Raw genomic sequence first — 22,725 nt, forward strand, 5'->3', positions numbered from 1 at the left:
ATTAATCCAATGGTTTACAATTGATTTTGGTGTTTAGGTGTGAGTAGAGTGTGAGAAGTCATGTTTTGGAACTCCATCATGGAGGAAGGAAACAATGTTTGTGAGATTACCAACTTCGGTGAAGTCCTAAAACTTGTGGAAGCCAAAAACACACTGGTAATCGATTACCACTGGCTTGTAAACGATTACACGTGGAAAATCTTGGTTTTATACAGAAACTTCTACTATAGGAGCCAACTGTAGTAATCTAGGTGACCACGGTCAATATATATAAGTTTTTGACATGAATTCAATGTTTTTCACATGATCTTGATGTTTAAGTGTGAGTAGAGGAAGAGAAGTGATATTTGGGCACTCCATCATGGAGGAAAGAAATAATGTATGTGATATTACCAACTTAGGTGAAGACCTAAAAGTTGTGCAGCAAAAAACACACAGGTAATCAATTACAACGGGCTCATAAACGATTACACGAGTAAATTATTTGAAAGCTCTTTGAGTCTATATTCCAACAAAACAAGAATCAACTCATTTGGAGTTCGGTGAAGAAAGTTATGAGCAAAACAACTAGCAAAGGTCAGAGGTGGCAGGAATGTGTAAAATGTTAACTTTAAGGAATTAACTGCACCTACTTAGATGTCAAAAAATCACAAATTAGTAGTCCTTGGAAAGAGTTTTGAGTGTACTTTATAATAAAAAAAGAATCACATCATTTGGAGGTCTGTGGAAAAAGTTATGATTAAAATAGTCAGCAAAGGTCAAAGTTTACAGCATGTTATCTCACTCAAATTGCTTGAGTCTTTCCTCCACCATGCGTTTCCCAAACCTCATCGTTCAGGCTCCTCTCACACTTAAACACTAAAAAGAAGTCTCATCCATTAAAAAAGCATGAAAAAATTACGTAAAATGTCTTTGGCTACTTATGTGCCCACAGTCGGCTTCTGCAGCACAACTTTTTGTACAAAACCAGATTTGTTTTCGTGTAATCGTTTACAGGGTCCTTGTAATCGATTACAATGGACAAAATGGACTGCACTGGATTACCAAGGCATAACTTGGGCAAAAATGGTCATAGACTTCACCTACCTTGGTTCAAAAACATGTACCAGGTTTGACGTTTGCTGATTATTTTAATCATAACTTTTCTCACAGACCTCCAAATGATGTGATTCTTTTTTTATTAGAAAATAGACTAAAAAATATTTCCAATGACTACTAATTTTTAATATTTGGACACCTGAGTAGGTACAGTTAATTCCTTAAAGTTAACGTTTTATATATTCCTATCACCTTTGACCTTTGCTGGTTGTTTTCCTTTTAACTTTCTCCACGGAACAATAAATGAGTTTATTCATATTTTAATTAGAGAATAGACTCAAAAATATTTCCAATGAATACTAATTTGTAATTTTCTCATCTAAAATAAGAAACATGAAACAATAACTTGAAAGTAAACTCGTTTAGGAAGCTTAGAAAAATGTTGTTTTTGGGAAATTAACTGCATCTACTACAATGGTCTAAAATTTATGGGTTGACAGTCATTTTAAAGATATTTGAGTCTAGATTCCAACAAAACAATAATCAACTCATTTGGAGTTCGATGAAGAAAGTTATGAGCAAAACAACTACCAAAGTTCAGGGGTGGCAGGAATGTGTAAAACGTTAACTTTAAGGAATTAACTAGACCTACTCAGATGTCAAAAAATCACAAATTAGTAGTCCTTGGAAAGAGTTTTGAGTGTACTTTATAATAAAAAAAGAATCACATCATTTGGAGGTCTGTGGAAAAAGTTATGATTAAAATAATCAGCAAAGGTCAAAGTTTACAGCATGTTATCTCACTCAAATTGCTTGAGTCTTTCCTCCACCATGCGTTTCCCAAACCTCATCGTTCAGGCTCCTCTCACACTTAAACACTAAAAAGAAGTCTCATCCATTAAAAAAGCATGAAAAAATTACGTAAAATGTCTTTGGCTACTTATGTGCCCACAGTCGGCTTCTGCAGCACAACTTTTTGTACAAAACCAGATTTGTTTTCGTGTAATCGTTTACAGGGTCCTTGTAATCGATTACAATGGACAAAATGGACTGCACTGGATTACCAAGGCATAACTTGGGCAAAAATGGTCATAGACTTCACCTACCTTGGTTCAAAAACATGTACCGGGTTTGACGTTTGCTGATTATTTTAATCATAAGTTTTCTCACAGACCTCCAAATGATGTGATTCTTTTTTTATTAGAAAATAGACTAAAAAATATTTCCAATGACTACTAATTTTTAATATTTGGACACCTGAGTAGGTACAGTTAATTCCTTAAAGTTAACGTTTTATATATTCCTATCACCTTTGACCTTTGCTGGTTGTTTTCCTTTTAACTTTCTCCACGGAACTATAAATGAGTTTATTCATTTTTTAATTAGAGAATAGACTCAAAAATATTTCCAATGAATACTAATTTGTAATTTTCTCATCTAAAATAAGAAACATGAAACAATAACTTGAAAGTAAACTCGTTTAGGAAGCTTAGAAAAATGTTGTTTTTGGGAAATTAACTGCATCTACTACAATGGTCTAAAATTTATGGGTTGACAGTCATTTTAAAGATATTTGAGTCTAGATTCCAACAAAACAATAATCAACTCATTTGGAGTTCGATGAAGAAAGTTATGAACAAAACAGCTACCAAAGTTCAGGGGTGGCAGGAATGTGTAAAACGTTAACTTTAAGGAATTAACTAGACCTACTCAGATGTCCAAAATTCACTAATTAGTACTCCTTGGAAAGAGTTTTGAGTCTATTTTCTAATAAAAAAAGAATCACACAATTTGGAGGTTTGTAGGAAAAGTTATGATTAAAATAGTCAGCAAAGGTCAAAGTTGACAGCATGTTATCTCACTCAAATTGCCTTTGGCTACTTATGTGCCCACAGCTGCCTCCTGCAGTACAAGTTTCTGTACAAAACCCACTTTTTACTCGCGTAATCGTTTACGAGCAAGTTGTAATCGATTTCCAGTGTGGTTTTTGCTTGCACAACTTTTAGGACTTCACTTTAAGTTGGTAATCTCACAAACATTGTTTCTTTCCTCCATGATGGAGTTCCCAAACATGACTTCCCAGCCTCTACTCACACGTTAACACTAAAATCAAGTGAAAAATATTGGATTTATGTCAAAAAGTTATAAATATTGACTATGGTCACTCAGGTTACCACATTTGGCTCCTGAAGTACAAGTTTATGTACAAAACCAAGATTTTGTTCGTGTAATCGTTTACAAAGCAGTTGTAAATGATTACAAGTGTGTTTTTTGGTTGACAAATTTCAGGACTTTATCTAACTTGCTCATCTCATAAACATTGTTCCTTTCCTTCCTCATGGGGTGCCCAAACATGACTTCCCACACTCTACTCATAGTTAAACAACAAAATCAAGTCAAAACCATTGGATTTATGCCAAAAAATGAGAAATTTTGACAATGGTCACCCAGGTTACCACAGCTGGCTCCTACAGTACAAGTTTTTGTACAAAACCCAGATTTTGTTCGTGTAATCGTTTACCAAGAAGTTGTAAACGATTACAAGTGTGTTTTTTGGTTGATAAGTTTCAGGACTTCACCTAACTTGCTCATCTCATAAACATTGTTCCTTTACTTCATCATGGGGTGCCTAAACATGACTTTCCACACTCTACTCACACTTAAACAACAAAATCAAGTCAAAACCATTGGATTTATGCCAAAAAATGAGAAATTTTGACAATGGTCACTTAGGTTACCATAGTTGGCTCCTACAATACAAGTTTCTGTACAAAACCCATATGTTTTTCGTGTAATCGTTTACCAAGCAGTTGTAAACGATTACAAGTGTGTTTTTTAGTGCAGAAGTTTCAGGACTTCAACTAAGTTGCTCAACTCATAGAAGTTGTTCCTTTCCTCCATCATGGGGTGCCCAAACATGACTTCTCACACTCTACTCACACTTAAACAACAAATCAAGTCAAAACCATAGGATTTATGCCAAAATATGAGAAATTTTGACTATGGTCACCTAGCTTACCACAACTGGCTCCTGCAGTACATGTTTTTGTACAAAACCAAGATTTTGTTCGTGTAATCGTTTACCAAGCAGTTGTAAACGATTACCACTGTCTTTTTTGCAGCAGAACCTTCACCACTTATGCTAAGTTCATCATGTCACAAGCATTGTTTCATTCATCCATCACAAATATTACTACTCAATCAAAGTGGCCACTTTATTCATTAACATTCCAAACAAAACCTCATTTCACAATGACGATAACGAAGAGAATTCAATTAACATTAACAATATGTATCGCAAGCAAAGATGCATCTTTTATAACGTTGAACAAAAAAGGTTACATTACACACATTTATTTGTTCATCTATGTACAATGTTGTATTACTTTCTTTTAACAAATATCACTTATATTTTATTCTAAGCAATCCAGTGTACGGAGTCCTAAGCGCTCTGCTCTTGTAACGCCTTCGTGATCCGACCCTCATATACGTCTTCATAGGAGGTGGATTGGTGAACATGCCTCCCGAGGAAACAAAGCCACTGCCCATGGAGGGTTCTGCATGAGGCACACTTTGTTCACCATCATCTTTATTATTTCTTCTAGCTTTCTCTTTAGCCAACTCTACCTCTAGGACAACGATCCTCCTTTTAAGATTATCACTCAAATATAAAAACCACCAAAATGGAGTCTCCGCAATGAGTGACTGGTGCTCGTTTATCAAACGTTCGTTCAAAGTACAAATATACTTTGTTGAAAAAGAGTTACGAACGATCAACTACATCAACGAAAACAAAATAAGCAAAAGGGCAAATCCCAAAAACGAAAACAACAAACATTTTAACACAACATGGAAAACCCAAAAGCCAAATAAAAAAACGCAATGACGAAAATGGAGCAAGAACACATTTACCTTGCTCGAAGGACCATGGCTACCGAAGCTTGTCATTTCGCACAATACCCTCAATGAGAACGAAGAGGGAGAACGAGAACGAAGAGGGAGAACGAGAACGAAGATGAAGAATGAGAACGAAGATGGAGAACGAGAACGAAGAGTGAGAACATTGATTTGTAATGAAACAGGGAAAGGGGTATATTTGGAATCCCAAATTTCTAAAATCCTCCTCCATTTCGACGTCACATTTTAACAATAAAAGCAAATTAAAAATGGGCCAATGGGATGGTGACACCTGGCGGTGTCAAAACTGTGTTAAAATTTTGGTGTCAAAATATCGGGATCCCACAGAAAAATAGAAGAAAAGTAGAAGAGAGAGAAAAATAGTTAACGTCTGATTTAACGGAAGGAATTTCATTGACATAAATTTTATTAAGTGAGGGCTTAATTGACGCACTTTTTAAAGGATGGATTAATTTGACGTTTTCGAGTGAAACTGAAGACAAAATAGGATATTAAACCTTACTTTAACGAGTGCATTTCACATATTTAACTATTTGATTAAGTAAAACTAACTAAATAAGACCATATTAATTAAGTGAACTAATATATTACTAAGCTAAACCTAACTTATTGGATTTGTGAGTCAGAGGAATAATTCTCAAATCCTAACTTATTATATTTAAATAACATTTCACTACTAAAAAATGTGTTTTTTCTTCCAATGTTTTGTATTAGTATTATAGAAATGACAAAAATATTCATTTAAATATCTATAGATAAAATATGATACAGATAACAAAGGATTAATTTAATACACTTATAAATAGATCGAGATGTAGATATCACACTACTTGTACTCCCAAGTATTTATTAACGGTAAGAAAACTAAAATTAAATTTATTTTATATTTTATTAGATTAAATTTAATTAAAATCAAAATATAATTTATGTTTAATTATAACTTATTTAATTAAAATCAAAATTTAATTTACATTTAATTTATAATATATTTATATTTTTTATAATTTTATATATATTTTATTTTAAAATTTTATATTTTTTATATATTGGAGGGTTTCATAAATATCCTATATTCTGAAAAATCACAAACAATTTTTAAAGAAGTATCTAATAAGAAATGGATAAATTTATTTAATTAATTATCATGTTTGTGTAATAAAATAATATTTCTTTATATAATAGAAAATATTTCGGTATTAAATGTCAAATGGTTGCTTGAGGTTTGTATGTGCATGTCATGGTTTGTATATCCAAGTCTATCTAACACTCATACAATCAAACAAATTCTACTTCTTTGATAATTATATATATATATATATATATATATATATATATATAATTATATATATATATATAATTATATATATATATATATAATTATATATATATATATAATTATATATATATATATATATATATATATATATATATATATATAATATTATATATGAATAAATTGATATGTAATTTCTTACTGTCAGACCTCGGAAAACCCACCTGTCCCATCTTATTAAAAACGCATCCAAACTCTCTGTGCGAACGCCAGGTGTCAAGAATCGAAGTTTCGAAAATCAGTTAGTGGATGACAGGTGTCGACAGGAGAGCATACGTCCGTTTGGACGTGGGGTAAACAAAAATGATTTTCTGAAAACCCTGCCCACTCTCCTCTGCATGCACCCTCTTTTCAAAATCTGATCTTTCATTTTCCTCCTTCTTCTCTCTAGAAAACCCTTCCTTCTCTCTACTGTAACTCACCTTTTTCTGCCCCAATCACCATTCAGGCACCGTAGGAATACTCCCGGCGTCCCAAGCTTCAAATCAAACCGATTAGCTTCAAGTTCTGAAACTGGTAAATCTCTTCGTCTTCACTCGTTCGTTTTCTGGTACATGCAAACCAAGTATCGGTTTCATGCTGTTATGTTATCTGAACCATTTTTGGTTTTTGGCTGTAGGGTTAGTTTAAGAGTTGTGGAACGTAAGAGTAGAAGGGAATCCAGTCAGGCTAACGTGTTGTGTTGTTAGGACGTCCGTTCACAAAAGAGGTAAGGGAAGCTTATTCAATTTAATTCATATGTTTTTACTGAGTTGCATGGACGTTCTGTGAGTTGCATGAAGCATGACTTTGTGATGTTGATTATTTGATATATGATAATGATTATGAGTTGATGTATGAATAATACGAAATGTGCTATGATAGGAAAGTATGAAATTATGAAGTTATACGCTGAGAAATGAATTAGAATGAAAGTGAGTTCAAATAAGAAATTTTCCTATGATATTGAACGTTCCACATTGAACGGTCTTTGACCATTCGGTGTTCCCTGTAAACTCTTTTGAAATTGAATTCTTTCATTTGGGAAGAGTTCTGGTGGAGGACGAACGTTTTCTTGTAATAGTACTTTGTTTGAGCGTTTGGCCGAACATAGATGTACTTGAGTGTTAAGTGAGGAACTGAAAATCTTGTAAACAGATATTTGTATATTTAGTTATTCTTCAACACCGTCTCGAAATGTGTCTTATCATAATTATTATTATTGTTCCTATTATAAGTTCAAATTAGTGATAGTCTCAACTCACGCTCTCATAATGATTGGTGTTCGGTCTTACACCGAGCGCTCGTAACCATTTTAACTTATAAATCGGGATGAAAACAGCGTTCGTCCAAATTCAGTAGAATCTCCTTTACCGTGTTCAGTCATTGACCAACACTTAGTTTATATATATATATATATATATATATATATATATGTATATATATATATGTATGTATTAATTATTCTACTTTTGGTTCTTTAAACGTCTTGGCATGTCTACCTTCGTTGCCTCCGACCTAGAGTTCCCGTACCGGATATATTCTTCGAGTGTTAATCTTAGTTCACGAGAGTCAGTTCATTTAACTGATTCATGTTGTAAGTAACGTTCGTCACATATTGTGTAACCGTACTCAATTTATTTTAAATCTGAAAGTAACCCCTTCAGTCTTATTCTATTCTGGAAAGGAAGATTTCACGGTCTCGTTCCTGTCGTTCGTCCTCATTCTGAAGAGGGCTGAACGTTCAGTATTTGACGTTCTTGGAAATTGTGATAAAAATGGCATTAAAGTGAAGATTTATAAAAGATGAAGAGTATATGAGATGAATGAAAGATTGTGGATTTGAACGAGCGTTCCGGGGAGGAAGGACTCATGAGTGAATATTTGATAGTTGTAAAGTATGACTGTGGTAATGCTAAGCTGTCGATTCATCCTGATTTTCCGTGAGTACTCGTCCTCATGTAGAGGAGAGTAGGTCATGTGTGGGGACGACTGGAGGTCCTAGTCCTTAGGGGTACTTTGGACTGATAGGACTAACCTCGGGTGGCAACTGATGGGAATATTCCAGTTACTACATCACCTGGGTGCACGAATGATAACAGTTGAAAAACTGTTATTTTCATGCTCAAAATTGATACTAAAAGCAACCTTTAACACTTAGAACCTAGCTTAAAATCATGCTTTTGGTCATATTTTTAGAAATAAGAGAGCTGGACAAGTTTATGATTGATTTCAGTGTTTTTGTGCAGGTTTTAAGGTGAATTTGGTGAAAGAAGTGAAGAAGGACAGAGATGGAATCAGAAAAGACATCAAAAAAGTGCAAAAGGAGAAGCCGCAACTGCCGCTCAACGGCAGTTTACCGCTGAGCGGCACTCAGGATGTCACGTTGGATCCGCTGAGGGGTGAAAAAGCCGCTGAGGGGAGAAAAACAACTAACGCACTTACCGCTGAGCGGTAGTTTACTGCTGAGCGGCACTATTTTTGGGCTTGGGCCTAATTTTCTGTATTTTTAGAATAATATATAAGCTTTAGGACGTCCTAGGGTTTGTATTTTTGGCAGAGACGGAGCAAACACTCTCTTTTCCACCCCTTGAAGGAAGATCTTGGATGCTCAGGCTACCTCCTCCTCTTTCTAGGGTTCTATCTTTCATTCTTTCATTATTGTTCATCTAGTTTCACCATGAATATGGTGAACTAAACCTTGTATTGTTGTTGGGGAATCAATGTAGTCTTGTGAAACTCTCATATATGGAATTTGATTTAATGTCTTATATTAAGATATATGCTTTCTTTCATCTTTAGCTAGGGTTTTTCCTCTTTGCTTATTGCTTGCTTTGTTTAACTCATTCATTGCCATGATTATTGATTTTGTCGATACGGGAACGTACGGGGAAGTCTAGATCCGGGGAATTTCTCCCAATAGCATATTGGTTGCCTTTAAGCTCCTGCACTTTAAGAACTAATTACTAGAAATGCTACGAATTGTATGAACTCGTAATTAGGGATAGGCCTTCTTGCAAGGTGATTTAGAGAGTGGCATTAGCATTGATGATAAGAATGATGAATTCCTGAAAATATATGAGAGTGGATAAGATGAAATTGATAACCCCAACAACATACTCATCCATTTAATTCATTGAAGTGTTTGTATTCTGTTTTTCTCCATTGATCAAACCCATGCATACATATTTAATTACTGTCTCTTGCATTAAAACCTACAATTGAATTGTTCTTAAGTCTTAAATAATCAACAAATCACATAGCTAAACTAGGCCTTGAGTCCTTTGGGAGAACGATACTTGGTCTTACCTTGTTTATTACTTAATACGATTCGGTCACACTTGCCAATTGTTCAACAAGTTTGTGGCGCCGTTTTTCGGTGTTCATAAATTTGTCATCAAGTTTTTGGCACCGCTGCCGGGGACTCGTGGTTTAACTAGTTGATAACAGTTGAAAAACTGTTATTTTCATGATTAAAATTGACACTAAAAGCAACCTTCACACTTAGAAATTAGCTTGAAATCATGTTTTTCTTTATATTTTTAGAAATAAGAGAGTTGGACAGGTTTATGCTTGATTTCAGTGTTTTTGTGCAGGTTTTAAGGTGAATTTGGTAAAAGAAGTGAAGAAGGAGAGAGATGAAATCAGAAAAGACAACAAAAAGTGCAAAAGGAGAAGCCGAAGTCACCGCTCAGCGGCAGTTTACCGCTGAGCGGCACTCAGGAGTTTGCGGGAGATCCGCTGAGGGGCAAAATGGCCGCTGAGGGGAGAAAACAAGTCACGCAATCACCGCTGAGCGGTAGTTTACCGCTGAGCGGCACTTTAATGGGCTTGGACTTGATTTTTTGTAATTTACGAATGATACATAAGCTTTAGGGTTTCCTAGGGTTAGGTATCTCTGGCAGGAACGAGGCAAACACTCTCTCTACCACCCCTTTGAAGGAGGATCTTGGATGCTGAGGCTTCCGCTTCACCTTTTTAGGGTTTATTCTTTCATTCTTTCATTGTAATTCATTTAGGTTCACCATGAATATGGTGAACTAACCTCTTTATGTTTTTTGGGGAATCAATGTAGTCTTGTGAAACTCTCATATATGGAATCTGTGTTTACATCTTTTAATTAAGACTTATGCTTTCTTTCATCATTAGTTAGGGTTTTTCCTCTTTGTTTAATGCTTGCATGGTTTAACTCATTCGATGCATGATTATTGGTTTTGTCGATACGGGAACGTACGGGGAAGTCTAGATCCGGGGAATTTCTCCCAATTTTATATTGGTTGTCGTTAAGCTCCTGAACTTATGAACTAATCATTAGGAATGCTAGGAATTGTATGAACTCGTGATTAGGGAGAAGCCTTCTGGAAAGGTACATTAGAGAGTGGCATTAACAATGGTGATTTGATCGTTGAATTCCTAAAATATATGAGAGTGGATAAGATGAAATTGAACCCCAACAACATATCCATACATAAATTTCATTGAAAGTGTTTATCCTTTGCTTTTTGCCATTGATCACAATTCATGCATACATGTTTATTTTCTGTCTTGCATTTTAAACCCCAATTAATTTGTTTGTAAGTCTTAGTTAATTAAGAAATCACATAACTAAACTAGGCCGTGAGTCCTTTGGGAAGAACGATACTTGGTCTTACCAAGTTTTATTACTTGAACGATTCGGTCATACTTGCCGATTGAAAACAAGTTTGTGACATCATAATTTGGTGTTCATAAATTTGTCCATCACTAGTTCATTTGTGTGATTATTGATTGTCTTTGACTTGTTTTTGAATTTTGAAATTTGAATTTTTGTTTTTATTTTATTTTATTTTATTTTCTGTTTTTTGTTTTTATCTTCTCATCTCAGATTTTATATCTTCTTTTATATCTTTTTGTGCTAACCAATTTTTCTAGGGTTTTGTTTTCTTGTGTATGCAGGAAGCAATCCGAACTAGAAGCAAGAAAACTGCAGAACCTCTTCTTGAAGGTTTAGATGAGAGTAGACGAGGAGAAGAATCCGTACATCTAGAGAACTTTTTCCTCCTCCGAAAACTCTGTTACAACCATCACCACAAGGTTCTAACCATAGCACTGAAAATATGGAGAATAATAATGCCAGAAGAACTCTTGCAGATTACACAAATATAGCTGGACCTCAACACTTTAACAGCATAGCAAGACCAAGGGTCAATGCAGTCAACATGGAGGTTAAGGCAGCATTAATTCAACTGGTGAAGAGTAATCAATTCAATGGGTTGTCTCACGAAAGCCCATATGAGCACCTCACAACTTTTAATGAGATTTGCAACACGGTGAAAATAAATGGGGTGCCGGAAGAAGCAATCAAACTTAGCTTGTTTCCATTCTCACTAGGAGGCAATGCTAAGTTTTGGTTAAATTCTTTTCCAGAAGAAAGTTTTACAGAGTGGGAAGCAGTGGTGACCAAGTTCCTAAACAAATACTTTCCACAATCAAAAGTAAATAAAGGAAAGCAAGAGATTTCATCATTCAGGCAAGGCATGGAAGAATCACTGGGGCATGCATGGGACAGGTATAAAAGCTTATTAAGAAAGACACCCACGCATGGCTTTGATGATGTGCAAGTAGTCCTAACCTTCCTTGGAGGTCTTGGTCCACAAACCAAGATGATGCTTGACGCCTCAGCAGAAGGAAATATTAAATGGAAAACTCCAGAGGAAGCTACAGAAATCATTGACAATATGGCTACTAGTGACAATGAGCTCAATAGTGAAAGAGAAGCTCCTATACAACAAAAAGGAGTTCTACAGTTACAAACCCATGATACCTTGCTAGCACAAAATAAGATACTAACTCAACAAGTGGAGACTCTTACGAAAACACTTGCACAACTACCAAAAGAGTTAAAGACTGTTGCACAGGCTCAATCACAGTTGTGTGAATTATGTGGAGGCGACCATATCAATGGTCAATGCGCATTTCCATTAGAAGCATTAGAGGATGTAAACTTCATGGCCAATCAATACCGTCAGGGGAATTTTAATCAAGGGTGGAAACCACACCCAAGCATTGGTCACGGACAAACTGGGCAAGCTGGACAAACTGGGCAATTCAATAAGCAACAGCAACAACCAACCTTATGGCAACAAATGGCTATACTAAATGAAAGGTCAATAAGGATGGAAGAAACTCTTAATCAGTTCATACAGAAAACTGAGTTTACTCAAAAGAGCACTGAGGCTTTTATTAAGAATTGGGAGACTCAAATGGGTCAGATTACCAAGCAATTGGAAGAGAGGCCAAACAAAAATTTTGGGGCTAATACTGAGGTTAACCCCAGGGAAGAATGCAAAGTGGTGGAGAGAACAAATGATGAGAGAGTTGAGTTAAAAGAAAAGAGAGAAAAGAAAGAACAAGAAGAGAGAGAAAAGAGAGAAAAAGAAAAAGAAGAGAGAGAAAAAGAAAAAGAGAGAAAAGAGAAAGGAGAGAGAAGAGAGATAGAGAGTAATGATATTTTTCCTTTTCCAATGAATCAAAAGAAGCAATTTGATTTTACAGAATTATTCAAGATGGTGGACAATGATGTACCTTGGAATCAGATACTACAACAAATTACAGTTTATACTAAACCTGAAGAAGAAGTCTCTACATGGAAAAGACGTAGAGAGGATGATACAAAAAAGTATAAAGCTGTTAAAAGGGAGCCACTCCCTCTAAAGGCAAAAGATCCAGGAGGTTTCTCCATTCCATGCACAATAGGGAAGAAGAGGATAAACAAAGCCTTACTCGATTTAGGATCAAGTGTTAACTTGATACCTTATTCTTTACTGGAGCAGATCGATGATGTTGATGTGAAACCTGTAAAGGTTAACTTAGTAATGGCAGATGGATCTTCAAAGGAACCCTGTGGAATAGCAGAAGATATTATAGTTTGTGTGGGCAAACTCCAGTTTATGGTAGACTTTGTGGTGATGAAGATGGAGACTGAAAAGATACCCATTATTCTTGGAAGACCGTTTAGAAAACGGCCAAAGCTATCATTGATGTGAACGAAGGTATAGTGGTGCTCCAAGACAGAGAAGAGAGAGTTGTTGTAGATGTCTTCAAGGACGAGAGGCAGATGCAGGAGGAAGAAGCTAATGACGTTAAAAGAGCGCTTGCTGGGAGTCAACCCAGTGATTTAAGAACTTTTAATTTTTGGTTTGGTGATGTAATTTTGAACTTTTGAACATTATTTCTATAAATATTTTATTGGGATATAGCATCTACTGAAGGATGTTAGGTGGTTAAGTATCCACTGAAGGATACTAGGTTTGTTACATCTACTGATGGGTGTTGGTAAGAAAGTTTTGCACCTACTGATGGGTGCTGGTGGATGTTGGGTCAGGCTCATGACGTTAAACAAGCGCTACCTGGGAGGCAACCCAGTTGATTGATTATATTTTTGTTTGTTCTGTTGTAGTTGCATAATAGGATTTTGCATGAGTAATCTGAGCATGTTATTGCAGGGAGTAAGTGAGAGGCATGGGTAGGAGGCACCTAGGTTAAGCTAGGAAGAAGAAGAGCACTTCCCGAAAGTGCCGCTGAGCGGCAAACTACCGCTGAGCGGTAATGTCGCAGACTGGGCTTAGGTTGCCCCTAAGCGGGACCCGAGCCCATTAGGGTATTTTTATACCCTAAGCTGCGCCTTAGTTTCTCTTTTCAGATTTTTCTTTGCACACACACTCCTACATACCCTTTCAAAGGTTCTCTACAACTTTTCCTTCATCCCTCTTGAAAAAAATCTCTCTTTCACTCATTTTATCACTAGCTTTCCATCTAAGTTTGGGGTAGGAAGAGAGACCATCATAGCTTGAAAGCATTCTCAGTTCATCTAGCATCTCCACCCAAGTAAGTCAAGCATTTTTCATTCTAGGGTTCTTGAATTTGAATTTGATTGTTAAAGCATGAATCTTTAGGGGTTTTGATTTCTATGCATGATTTGATGATTTAATTGAAGTTTGAACTGGAAAATTGAAAATTGAAAATTGCATGTGGGTGGAGTTAGGACAGGTTAAAACAAAAGTTTCAAAAATCTACAGAGTTACCGCTCAGCGGCAGTTTACCGCTGAGCGGCACTCTGACAGACAACAGATTTTTGTTGAATTGTGTTCTGGATTGCTGCACTGGTGGCGCTGAGGGGTGATTTTTGACCCTCAGCGGTGGCTTAGCCTAGAAATAAGGTGTTTTTTGTGTTTTACTAATGATTAACAACATGTTTTGTGGTTTGGTATCTGTGTTTGATGTAGGAATGACATCCTCTTCAGGCAAAAGATTTAAGACCATGGCATCCAAAAGAAAAGAAAAGGAACCAGAAAAACCCCATTCTAGTAGGTTCCTATCCCGCAAACATGAGAAGCACTTCAAGGTGGTCCAAGATAGGAGGCTACTGATGGAGAGAAAGGTTGGAATGATACCTAACTTTGCTCCTCAATTTGGAGAGCAATTGCTAGGGAATGATTGGGGAAAGCTAGCCACATACCCTACACCTGCCATAGCTGTGGTAAAAGAATTCTACACTAATGCAAGAAAGATTGGTGATTATCCAGCTGAGAATTACTTGGGCTATGTTAGAGGCCATGCTATCAGGTATGATCCTAATTCCATCAACAACTTCTTGGATACTGTGTGGGCTGGTGAGCAGTGCCAGTTTGCTCTCTGTATGGAAGAAGGAGCTGATTTTGAGGATGTAGAGAGAGTTTTATGTGTGCTTGGAGGACATTTTCAAAGGAATATAACTGGCGTTGTGGTAAACATTAGGAGAACTGACTTGACTCCTCTTGCAAAGTATTGGATGGCATTTTCTCATGCCAACATTCCGCCATGTTCTCATGTGTCAGACATTACTCTTAGCAGGGCACTCCTCCTTTATTGTGCAATCAGGAACTTGAATGTCAATATTGGATAGGTAATAGCTGATGAGATAAGGGTGTGTGCTAACACAACAAACAACAAAGCACCCTTAGGACATCCGTCCTTAATCACACACCTCTGCAAGATAGCTGGGGTGGATACTTCATCTCCACCCTTTGAAAGGCCAAGGAAAGCAATTGATGAGGCTTATTATAGACAATATTGTGGAAGTGATGAAGCAGCTCAACCAGTTCCACCACGCCGTACTCGTAGAGAAAGAGGACAAGCACAGAGTCGGGCATCTGCTGAAACACATGAAGCAGAACCTTTTCAAATGAGGGACATGTACATGTCTCTTATAGGTGCACAGTTACAGTCTATCCACAGAGGGCAGGTGGCTATTGCAGAGATGATTGTTGGAATGTATGATACACCTCCAGCACACAGGTGGACTATGGAGGAATTTCATAATGTAGTAGCTTGGCCAGAAGAGCAGGTATAAGGAGGCAGAGCTGAAGCAGCTGAAGCTTCAGCTATGGAGATGGAAGAAGATGATGAAGCTGATGATGATGCATTTGAAGATGCGGAAGATGAGGAAGAAGAGGAGGATACAGATGACAACTCAGATTGATGAGGAGCTGAGATAACATTTACTGATGAATGCTATCATATTTAGAGCAGGACCTATGCTTTTATTTTGTTTTATGTTCTGAACTTAATTACTATCGTTTTAGAATAGGGTTTGATGTACTCAATTGGAAACTTTGTCTGGTATGATGGTTTGCTTATAATTGTGATTGTTTGATAAGTGATGCTTGATGATACTTTGATATGGATTGATGTTGAGATGTACATTATACAGGTGATTCGCAAGCTTTGTGAACAAATGCATGATATTATGATTGTAATTGTGATATTAAGCAGGATGTTTATGTCAAATATGAATGAGCTTATACGTGAGGTTTTGAGCTTCAGAGTTTTGTGTTTGAATGCTATTCCTTTGGAAGCATGAATGACTTTGCCCAGGTTTTCTATGATTGAATTACTTGCTTGTTTGCATCATATGATCAAGGCCATTTGTTGGTAACCCTTATATTAGCCAATTTCATGATCAGCCACTAAAAGAGAACACTATGTGTTCTATCCTTTGAACCCTTAGCATTGAACATGATTTGAAAACCCTTGTTGAAAAGCTTTACCTTGAGTTAAGTAGAAAATATTTTGTACTCGTCCTCATGTAGAGGAGAGTAGGTCATGTGTGGGGACGGCAGGAGGTCCTAGTCCTTAGGGGTACTTTGGACTGATAGGACTAACCTCGGGTGGCAGCTGATGGGAATATTCCAGTTACTACATCACCTGGGTGCACGAACGTCGTAGCTACACAGATGTCATACAGTCCGGACGGTCGGTCTAGTAGTAAGCATTGCTTGAAGTGTTTTGTTAACTTTGTTTCTGTGTTGATGTATGAATTGTATGATTTGTAACTGAATTAAATTACATAAGCTTACCCTGTGTTGTTCCTTGTGTTGTCTCGTCTTGTACGTTCGTCTTGTCGTTGCAATGATCATCCGTGTGGATGTGAGCAGAAGGAGATGCGCTACTGGAAGAGGCGTTGGAAGAAGGAAATTTGAAGGAAGAGAATCTCGTAGAAGTTGAAGTTAAGGCCGAACACTAGAACGTTCGGTTGGTAGTATAGTTTAGTTAGTGTAAGGTGTCGTTCGGTCACCTTTTTCTTTTGGTAGGAATGACCGTTCGGTAACCCCTTTTGTAAACCGTTCAGTCTAGTCTTGTTTATCTTGTGCAGTTAAGTTTATAGCTCTATGTAAGGTCGTTCGGCCAAGATCGTACGTTTGATTATAGTATAAGACTGAACTGATATATTACTAATTGTAATTATTTCTAATGTATGGTTTATTACTGTATTTTTTGGATGTTACACTTACTTATAAATTCATATTCATATATAATTACATATAAATATATTAGTATATAATTATTTATAAATTTATATATATATATATATATATATATATATATATATATATATATATATATAGGTAATACTGCTTTATTTACGAATTTTTGACCTTGGATACGAATTTTAGCAGTAAATAACAATAATTTTTCTTATAGTAAAAGTAACTAATCAGATTTTATATTGTAAGTCTAATAATGAATACACCATGTCCGTGTCAATTCCACTCGTTACTATTCCTATATATGTATATACAATTTAAAATTCTTCCAACTAAAATCCTTTTATGTTGAATAACAGCATACTCACGACAATGATAGCAATTATAATCTTCACACATTACACTTTAGCTATCTATCTATTATATATATATATATATATATATAAATATATATATATATATATATAAATATATATATATATATATATAAAGTCAATACATCAATAAAATATGAATTAAAAAAATATTTAAGAAAGTATTTTAATCAGAAATATAGTTTTGTGTGTTGCATAAGATCAATATATAATAAAATAAGACAATCACTAGTAAAAAAACTGGTTTTAAACTCGCGTTATAGGCACCGGTTTAGGTGAAACCGAAGTCTATTAAAATACGGTGGCATTTTTGTAGTTTAAGTGAACTTATATGTCTCGGTTCAAAATCAACCGAAGCATATAAATCATATTACCTCGGTTAAAGCACCGACCGAAGCCTAAAAGCCCACATGTCCCCTGATAGTCTTTGAAATTTGAATTCTGTGCAGAGCCTATGGCTTCGGTTCGTTCAGAACCAGTACGAAATAATGTTTATGCCTCGGTTTAAACGGAAACCGAGCTATATAGTCATTTTATATTTTTTTTTTCATTTTTTTTAGGATTATATGCCTCGGTCAGGTGTAGAACCGAGACCTATATGCATGTATTGTTTCGGGCGAGAGAGAACCGAGTCATATGTGCAGCACACACTTAACCACAAAAACGTAAACTTTCATTTCCTTCTTCCTCCTCCAGATCTGCAACCCACCCTCGCTCCCTCGCTCCCTCGCTCTCCCTCCTTTCCTTCTTCCTCCCCACCCTCGCTCTCTCGCTCTCCCTCCTTTCCTTCTTCCTCTCCACCCTCGCTCCCTCGCTCTCCCTCCTTTCCTTCTTCCTCCAGATCTGACTCCCTCCCTCCCACTCCCTCCATCGCTTTCTCGCGTCGTCCAGTCTCGTTCTCGACTATTCCAGCGGCATCATCTACTCCGACTGCGGCCTCGTCCCCGACCGCGCCACCGGCGACATCGCCTTCTCCAACTGCGGCCTCGTCCCAGACCGCGCCACCGGGGACATCCTCTGCTCCGAGTGCGACAACGACCCCAACGTCTTTGAGTCTAGATCCCGTCGCGACGACGGCACCCACACAACCAGCACAGCCGCGAGATCGGTGGTTTCCGGCGAGAGAGAAAGGATGGTGGACGCGGCGACGGCGAGGACGCGGGGACGGCGAGGACGCGGCGGCAGCGACAATTCCTCGATCTCCCTCACCATCTCTGTTTTCTCTCCTACCGTTTGAGTTTCTGGGTTCTGTGTGCAGGTTGGGGTGGAGAAGATTGAATCATGGAGACACGATTTGGGTTTTAGGTTGCTGTTATAGTGGTTCTGGGTTGTTGTTTTGGGTTGCAGGTTGTTGTTCTGGGTTATGGGTTGCGCTTCTGGGTTCTGCAGTTGCATTTTTGGGAATCTCGGTCACCAAATCCTCCTGCTTGAACTGAACTGGGTTACCTAAATTTAAAAAAAAAAAGTGTTACGACCTCGGTTATCTAAAATTCGGGGCATAATCTTACCACTTTTGTCTCGGTTCATGACCGAAGCATAAAACCTATATTTTTTTAACTCGTCTGGTTATGCACCGATTGCAGAACCGGTGCCTATGACCAATTTTAACCGGTGCTATATCCTCCTCCTGTACTAGTGAATTTTAATTCTACATAATGGTTATCCCAAACTAAATTTAAAAAACGTGGTCTGTACAAAATAAATAATAAAATGAGTCAAACATTTTAATATATTAAAAATAACATATGCACTTCGAAGTCAGATAAATTATGTTAAAATTTTTTAACCTAAAATAAAATACAATGATTTTAATTTATTCAAACAAAACTTAAGGCTTGAAATCTCCATTGTCTTTTTTTTTCTTCTCTTTTTTACTCTATTTTTGCAAGAAAACGTGAAGGCCTGGAAAGAAGGAAGTTGGTGACTGGCAAGTTGGCTATACAGTCCTTGGTAAATGCAAGACATTCACAATTTAGATATTAAATTTTAGGGTTTCCTTCGTCCATTTTGGACTCAGCTATTGTAGTTCCGTTGCATATTAAAAAGCGAGTCTCCTATGGCTGCAAAATAATGCTTATTAAACAAAACAAAAATCCAATAATATAATATAGACACAGTCAAGTCAACCTTTTGGAAGTATCTCTCTCTCTCTATATATATATATATGTGTTAACTTATGTATCCATATCAAATTTTAGTTGATAAAAATATCTTTATATATTATGAATTAATTAAAAATATTTAAATAATTTTTTATTTTTTCTATTTATTTATTTTAAATTAAAAATAAAAATTATTAAAATACTTTTATATTTAAAGTATATTTTTTTTATGAATAGAGTATTTTCTGTTAACTAAATTTTGATACACATTAATAAGTTACATAAGTTTAGTAAATCATATATATATATATATATATATATATATATATATATATTAAATTGCTATTATTTTGAATTAATGAAAGATTTACAATACATATAATATAAATATTATGAGTTCATGCCAAAAATATCAGGCCCGAGATAATTAGTTATATTTGACTCTTACTAAACTAATATAATGAAGTGACTTTTTAAGATTATATATTATATATTAATCTTTATATAATATAGTTATATTCATGTTAATTAACTATACAATAAAATTTTACAACAACTTAAGCATTTGTTTTGTCTTAAATAAATTTTTAAGTAATGTGTTTTGATTTTGGCCTTTATTATTAGACCATCATCAGCCTTAATGTCAAATGTTGGTATATAAAAACTAAAGCTCATTAGTATATACTATATAAATATAACAAAAAATAATAAAATTATTATTATTTTATGTATTTTGTAGGTAATTTTATTATAAATAGCTTTTATGTATTATGTAGGTAAGTTATTATACATAGTTATTTTAGTTTTAAAATGATTAAATTTAAAAAAAAGGTCATTTAAAGAGTAAAATTGGTAAGATGATTATTTTAATTTTAAAAAATGGCTTAAAAGTAAAGAGAAAATACGTACACAAAAATATAACACTAGTGCATATATTGCATTTTAACTTGAACAATAGGTTTCAGTTTAGAAAAAACCGAAACATATCAAAACATGGTGACACTTTTGTAGTTTCGACGAACTTATATGCCTCAGTTCAAGGGGAATCGAGGCATAAAACCTATATTAGCTCAGTTAAATTAGGAATCGAGGCTTAAAACCCCTCTAAATTTCCACGTGTCCCTTTGCTAAAGAGACTTTTCACCTGACACCTCTTTGAAAAGGTCATATTGTCTCGGTTATCTGACCAACATCGATTCTATATGGAACCGAGGTAGTATGTCATGTCCAGCAGCTGACAGTTCTAATTTTTGAATGTTCCAATTCGTTTTGTCAACCCTTATGACTTCGGTTCTATTAGAGCCAATGTTAAAAGGGTTTTATGCCTCGGTTCAACCGCGAACTGAGGCGTATAGGATGAAAATAATTTCAAAATTGTCATTTCATATTTTATTTTGATTTTTTTCTGACTAGTTTAGGCATCAGTTGCATTAATAACCGAGGCGGTAAGTGGTCTATTGCCTCGATTCTTTACTTAACCGAGGTAGTATCTCTTTCGATAGTTAACATTTCACAAATGCAAAAAATTATAACCTACTTTTCCTTCTTCTTTCTCGCGCTCCCTTCTTCATTCTTCTTCCTCGCACAACCATTCTCTCAAGTGAAGTTGTTGGTCCCCATCTTTGTTTTCATTGCCTCCATTTCTCTCTCGCACGAAGTGCCTGGTGTGGTCTCCATCTTCGTTGCCTTCATTTCAGTCGTGCCAACATTGCTGCCTCCATTTCTCTCGCGCAAACTGAGCTATTCGTTGCTGCCACCGGTCGTTCGTTGGACCACCGACCATTTGTCGCCACCACTGGCCGTTTGGGCCTCCACTTGCCGTTGCTCCTTACTGCCTCAATTTCTTCCATTTTTTATCTTAAGAAAGGTGAACTAAATACAAGGCTTTACATTAGTTATTGGTTGTAGAGGATCAAAGAAAGAGGATTGAAATAGAAGGAAAATGGATTTATTGTTTGATTTAATATGGTTTAATCCTTTTCAACATCCCTATTTATGTAGGAATGTCTCAGATAGGTCCTCGTTTTCTAAAGTGTATCAAAATGGTCCTTAATTTTGAAAATTGAAATCAATTGAGACCTACCCGTTAAGTTGGCTGGACGGCGTTAAAAAAATTGATGAGTGGGATGCTGAGATGACCAAATGGTACTGACGTGGCACAGTACTGTTGTTGACATGGCTTAATGGTGAGTTTTTTATATTTAAAAAAGTTAAATTTGTAAATCAAAACGCAACGTTTTGATTTTTAACATAAACAACGAACGTTTTATTAGAAGGAGGAATCCCTAAATTGAAGAAATCCCCAAATTGGTTGACGAGAGCGAGGTTCGCGTTGGAGGTTGTTGAGGTTGTTGCAAGAAGGGAATTTTGGTTCGACGTAGGTGGGTGGGTTTAAGAACGTAGTTGTTCGAAGACGATGTCGAGGGAGCATTCTTGTTGTTCGTCGACATGCACTGTGTGGCAGAAGGAGAACCGTAATTTGTGTTCACCGATTTGCCACTGTGGACTTAGATGTGCGATGAGAACTGCTAAAACTGTGAAGAATCGTGGCAAGCAATTTTGGGGATGCTCGAAGTATAAGGTATGATTTATTTGACGTTTGTATTATGTGGAAGTGTTTTTGAGAATGGATTGTTGTTTATATAGAGTGGTGCTGAAGAGGGTGGTTGCAACTACTTCAAATGGTTCAATGATGTTGTGGAAGAGGAAAGGGGCAAATGCTTGAAGTGTGAAGGAAAGAAAGAAAGTTCGGTGCACAGTGAAGAAAGGGATAGTAATAGGAAAATTTTAGTTAAGTTTGAGAAATCTTTGTTGGTTGTTCAGAACTGGATGAAGGTGTTGATATTTTTGGTTTTTCTTTTATGTGTAATAAATACAATTTGCGTATCAATGTTGATGAGAATGGGCTGATGGGTTGTAACCGTGTTGTACTTTTCTTCCATTTCAATGAAAGTCAGACTTCTTATTAGTGAAAAATTTATTTTTGTTATGAAATGTGATGAGTAAATAATGTTATTATGTTGAAGTTGTAATGTTTTTATGAGTCTAAAAAAATCTGCATATTTGAGGTATTTTTATGAGTCTCCTATCATACACCTGCGTCATGCATATCTGAGGTGTTTTTATGAGTCTAAAAAAATCTGCATTGCTTAGGGTCACTTTTTTACGAGTGTCCTATTCTCGTTGGCCGACCGTGC

This window comes from Vigna umbellata, chromosome 10 (assembly GCF_029865625.1).
Source record: "Vigna umbellata cultivar VRB3 chromosome 10, Vumbellata_1.0, whole genome shotgun sequence".
NCBI lineage: Eukaryota > Viridiplantae > Streptophyta > Magnoliopsida > Fabales > Fabaceae > Vigna > Vigna umbellata.